At 45.9% G+C, this 5,854-nt stretch overlaps 1 protein-coding gene across 1 annotated transcript in view; it reads right to left on the bottom strand.

Moving 5' to 3' along the window:
* Ccdc125 (coiled-coil domain containing 125) overlaps nucleotides 1–5,854 on the bottom strand; it is a 73,969-nt gene that overhangs the window by 41,531 nt on the left and 26,584 nt on the right. The gene's annotated exons all lie outside the window — the stretch shown is intronic.

Here is a 5,854-nt window from a genome sequence, read left to right as displayed (position 1 = left end):
CGCGGTTCAATCCCCCAGCACCACATGCCAGCCAGCCCCACCCCCTGGTGGGCTGAGCTGGCCACACACACACACCACTCTCTCTCTCTCTCTCTCTCTCTCTCTCTCTCTCTCTCTCTCTCTCAAATAAATAAAAAAAAAAATATTGAAAGGGTTTTTTTCAGGCCTGGTGGTGGTGTACACCTCTAATCCCAGTCTTTGAGAAGCTGAAGCAGGAGGATAGTGGCAAATTCAAAGCCAACCTGGGCTACACAGTGAGTTCAAGGCCAGTGTGATCTATATAGCAAGACCCTATTTCACAAAAAGTAGGAAAAAAAAAAAAAAAAAGAAAGAAAAAAAAGTTTTCTGTAAATTACAAAAACAACACAATTATAATACATCAGCCAATAATTATAAGCTTAAAACATTTATAACTGTGTGTGATGGTGTAACAGAAAATGCCCCCCACACTTTAGTTTCTTAGTTGCCCAGGTAACAGTTCCTATTCCAGTTGTTCCTGTCTCTTAGTAACAGCTGGTTACTGCTATGCATAGCTGTTCACTGTGATACACATTATTGAAACCAATCCTCAACTGACAAGGCAATCTGCCTCTGTACTTCCTGCTTGCTTATCCCATATAAGCCCGAGACCACCAGAGGTCAGGGCCTGACATTCTGGGAATGATCCCAATTGTGTCCACTGATGTAAATACAGTTGCCTCCAACTCCTGGGTGTCATTCTGGTGTTTCTGTTTGCCACTGCATCGATGTGATGTGTCAGCTGAGACAATTAACCAGGCTAACCTCTTTGGTCACGGATCAGGGACCTCATGGGCAGAGCAAGGACCTTCTCTAGGCCCTGGTGGGAAGGTGAGCCCTCAAGACTTCTTGAGTCCCTTTAGAGGTCTGGAGGAGGATTCCTGACTCCCCACTTGAGTGGCTCACATCAGGCCCAAAAGGGAGGATGCAATCTGTCTCTGTTTGTCTATCTGTCTGTCTGTCTGATAGCAGAAAGACCCCTGGGGCACCTCAGTTAGTTAGTCTGTCTGTCAGTCCTGCTCGGCTCAAGCAGAACAGGGCAGTCTAATAACCTCCTGTTAATCAAGACCACCTCAGGGAAAGGGGGTTGGAATATTTAACCTCTGAGTGCCTACTGAATGAATGTGTGAATGAGTGGCCCAGACGGCACAAGCAATAGGCCGCTCCCTCTGTGCACCAAGAGCTGGAAGCACTGGTCTCTGTGGCTGACTGGGTCCGCACCTGCAGTTCTCTGACAATCGACATCGGCCATAACGGAGGCCTCAAACCCTCCTTAGCTAAGCCACACCTAAGTTCCTACAAGGGGTACAGCCAGGTGAGCAACTGAATGGTTTCTCTCTGAGGGGCACTGACCTCCTGTGAACACAGGTACACAACACACACCATAGGAAGTTGGAGATGGGAACTAATTAGTTAGAACCCATAGTCCCTGACTGTAGAAAAAAAGGGCTTTTACAGAGTTAAAAATGAAAAGCAGGGCCGGGGAAATGGCTCAGTGGAATAAGCACTTCCCTGGCAAGCGCAAGGGCCTGAGTTCAATCCCCTGTTCCACCAAAAAAAAAAAAAAAAAAAGAAAAAAAGAAAGAAAAAAAAAAACCAAACTGCCCAAAGAAAACAAAAAATGAGCCAGGGAGATGGTTCAGTAGAATAAGAGCTTCCCTGGCAAGCGCAACAGTCTGAGTTCAATCCCCAGTTCCACCAAAACAAAACAAAAAGAAAAGGTATTCTATACTATACATCTTAGTTTGGGCCGGGGAGATGGCTCAGTGGAATAAGAGCTTCCCTGGCAAGCGCAAGAGCCTGAGTTCAATCCCCGGTTCTGCCAAAACAAAAAAAGAAAACAAAAAATGAAAAAGAGGCCCATTCTTCCAGAGAATTCCTCCTTGACACCCTCATGGGAGACTGCAGCTGCTGCCAAAGTTTCTCCCCTTCCCTGCTCATCTACTTCCAGCCAATTTAACTGGTTCCACATCACCACTGCTTACATTTGGCCACACAGCACCCGCCCCCCACGCCCATGCATCTATCATCTCACACCCACCCGAGACGACTGTGAGCCCTGACAAATGAGTTGTACCCTGTTGGTCATAAATACACAGGACAGATGAACCTCTATCAAACTGGGCCCCTGAGAGCCCTGTAGTTATTGCAAAAGTTGGGGCAAACCTGTGATTTCTGATAGACAATGGAATAGAACTTTGTCTCAAAAGTTCCCTGTCAGGGGGCCTGGCCCTAGCTCAGGCCTTTAAGTGGCTGCTTCCACAAAGCTCTCAGCCTCAGGTTGCTGGAGTTCGAACCTCACAACTCTCCCGCTGGCCAAAAGTGCCCCGAAGGCGTTCGAGGAACAAAAAAAAAAAAAAAGTTCCCTGTCATAAAGTTACCATCACTGGGACAACTGGGACTCTTGCTCCTTCTGCCAGACACAAACTTGCAGCCTGGGAGGACATCTTACAAACTCAAATGAAGCCAGTCCCCACAGTGCTGCCAGCATGAGACCTCCTCTCCAAGCTAGAAGCAACCATCTCCTGTGCACCAAGCCGGTCAGCTTCCGTCTTATTTAACTCTGAGCTTTCAACTCTGACTGTTCCCAGAAAGGAAGATGACGCCTGCATCAGCCTCAGACAGACAGCCACAATCCTGAAGTTCTAAAAACTCTCCTCCCAGAGATTAAACTAAAGAGTTGCCTCCAGGCCTGGCCGTCAACCATGCCACCTCACCTTGACTCCTGTTGCTATCGATGTCACAGGGAACACAAACAAGCATCAGCCACACATCAGCCTGATAAACCTTTTTTTCTTTTTTTTTTTTTTTTTGTGGTGGAACTGGGGCTTGCACTCAGGCCCTTGCACTTGCCAGGCAAGCGCTTATTTTACTGAGTCATCTTCCTGGCCCCCTAGACTATTTTTTTTAATCTTTTATTTATTTTTATTTATTTGGTACATGGTCTTGCTACATAGCTTGGAGTAGAAGTGATCCTTCTGTCTCAGCCTCCCCAGCACTGAAATTATAGGTGTGAGCCACCATGCCCAGTTTCAGGGATGGCATGTTGCACCAGGGTTTTGGGGCCAGCATGGCATGCAGTACTGGAGATCGAACTCAGGTCCTTGTGCTTGCCAGGCAGGCACTTAGACCACTGAGCTATCTCCCCAGCCATAGCCTGATAGACTATTAATCACCTTGAGCAAGATCTCTGTGCTGTCAATAATGCGGCCATCATGTATATAATCCTAGCCTTCTAAGAGGCTGAGGGACGAGACTGCAAGCTCAAACCCTGCCTGTGCAATTTAGGGACTTATCACGATCCTGTCTCAGGGGCCGAGGAGATGGCTCAGTAGAATAAGCGCTTGCCTGACAAGCGCAAGGGCCTGAGTTCAATCCCTGGTTCTGCCAAAACAAAAACAAACAAACAAACAAACAAAAAAACAACAACAACAAGATCCTGTCTCAGGGGGCTGGGGAGATAGCTCAATAGAATAAGCACTTGCCTGGTAAGTGTAAGGTCCTGAATTCAATCCCCAATACCAAAAAAAAAAAAAAAAAAAAAAAAACTGTCTTAAATGAAAAAATAGATAAGGCCTCGGGATATAGCTCAGTGCAAAGGACCTGGATTCAATTCCTAATACAGAAAAAGAGGACATGCCGGGGAAATGGCTCATTAGAATAAGTGCTTGCCTGGTAAGCACAAGGGCCTGAGTTCAATCCCCAGTTCCACCAAAAAAAAAAAGAAAAAGAAAAAGAGGACAGAGGAGGAGGAAGAAGGGGCAAAATCATGAATTTTGAGTGAAAGAACTTCTAAAACAGTACTCTAACATATAAAACTTATGTTAATGAATTGGTTGACTTCTATATCCAAACATAGTCACATGGAAAAGCATGAATGTTGGTGAGTAAAATAAACCAATATTGGTGTTTGGCTTAAGCTCGTTCAGTGTAGTAATATTAATGGCTAAGAAACCTGAATTTGACTTCTTTCCATGGAGAGTAACTGACTAGAAGCCTCCTGTAACTTTAATTAGTCTCTCTCCATTACAATCAATCAAGAAATTAAACTGAACTTTGAAAGAGCAACATTTTTGTTTCCATTTCACCAGTAGGAAAACATATAAAAGTAGGGTTGGGGATATAGCTCAGTAGCATAAGTGCCTGACTGGCAAGCGCCTGTGTTCAACCCCCAGTATCACAAAGAAAAAAGAAAAAAAAGAAAGAAAAAGAAAACTATTTAAAAATAAAAAAGAGGAGCCAGGGAGATGGCTCAGTGGAATAAGCGCTTCCCTGGCAAGCGCAAGGGCCTCAGTTCAATCCCCGGTTCCATCAAAAAAATAAAATAAAATAAAAATAAAAAAGAACATATGAAAGTGACTAGTTACAAGCAAGAATACAAGAACTAGTAAAAGAAAGACAATTTCAGAAAGAATATTTTGAGGACTATTGAACATTCCTCAAAATAATTTTTCTTTGCTGTTGTGACTTTTTTTTTTTTTTTTAATGTGTTTGGTACAGGGTCTCACTACACAGCTCTGACTCAGTGATCCTCCTGTTTTCAGCCTCTCCAGCTCTGGGGATTACAGGCATGCACCACCACGCCCGGATTTGGTGGGATCGAACCCTGGTCCCTGCGCTTGCCTAAGCAGGTGCTTAGTTCACTGAGCTATCTCGCCAGCTATGTTGTGAACTTTTGACACAATAGTATGCAAGGCAAAACCTAAATTACGTTTCACCGGGATGACAGATTTCTCCAGGAAGGAGGACACAGCAACAGTGGGTTAGCAACAACAAGTGCCATCCTAGAGCTGTGTGGCTGGCAGCATAACGGAGCCAAAGATGTCCACACCCTAATCCCTAGAACCCACAAATTCATGGCCAAAGGGACTGACCAAATGGTAACATCGAGAATACTTCGAGGTGGGATTATTGTGGCTTAGCCAGGTGGCTTTAGTGTACCCAGAAAGTCCTGTAAATGAGGTGGGCAGGCCAGGAGTTCCTGTCAGTGTGACACAATGTGAGAAATCCTCCAGTGGTCAGTTCTGGCTGTGACAGTAGGGAAAGGGGTGACAGCAAGGAGAGCAAGCAGCCCTGTAGTTGGGACAGGGCAGGGGTGCCTACAGCCCCCGAGGGCCACGGTCCTACCCACACCTGCAGGTGCCCAGTGAAATCTGTTTTGGACATCAGACCTGCAGAACTACAAATTAGTGAATCTACTGTGCAATGTTTCAAGCCACTTCATGAGGGAATTTAGAAGTTAGGCATTAGCAACAAGAAACTCCACAGCGGCTGGGGTGTAGCTCAGGGCTACAGTGTATACTTGGACTCAATCTACAGTGCAAGAAGGGAATGGAGAAGGAAAGGAAGAAAAAGGGAAGCCACTGAAATACCCCTGACCTAGGGTCAGGTCAACTTTGACAAAATGACAAAAGTCTGTAACGCAAGAAGACAGGCTCACACTTAGTGTTAGACCTGGCTTATCTCCAGCAGTTTCCTCACATCTTAAAAAGGTATCCTAGCACCACCTTGGACCTGGAACACCCTTTCCCAGGTAACCACCAGGCTGGCTCCCCATTTCGCGGAGGCACCCACCCATCCCCTCCAAGAAGCCACCCCTAGCCCTGGCCCAAGAGCAGCCATGGCACCCACGCTGGTGCACTGTCTGCTCATTAGCACCGCTGAGGCTATGGAGGTGCTATTTGTGGGGTTACCTCCTACTCCTTGACCAGAATGTGAAACACGTGACATCAGCACCCTGCCCTGTTTTGTTTACTTATATTACTGCCAGAACCTAGACCTGTACCTGGTAACTCATGGCGTGGCATCCAGTGAATATTTGTTAGCTAAGGAAAAA

This window comes from Octodon degus, unplaced genomic scaffold, assembly GCF_000260255.1.
Source record: "Octodon degus isolate 3935 unplaced genomic scaffold, OctDeg1.0 scaffold00001, whole genome shotgun sequence".
NCBI lineage: Eukaryota > Metazoa > Chordata > Mammalia > Rodentia > Octodontidae > Octodon > Octodon degus.
This window is presented reverse-complemented; position numbering and strand designations above follow the sequence as displayed.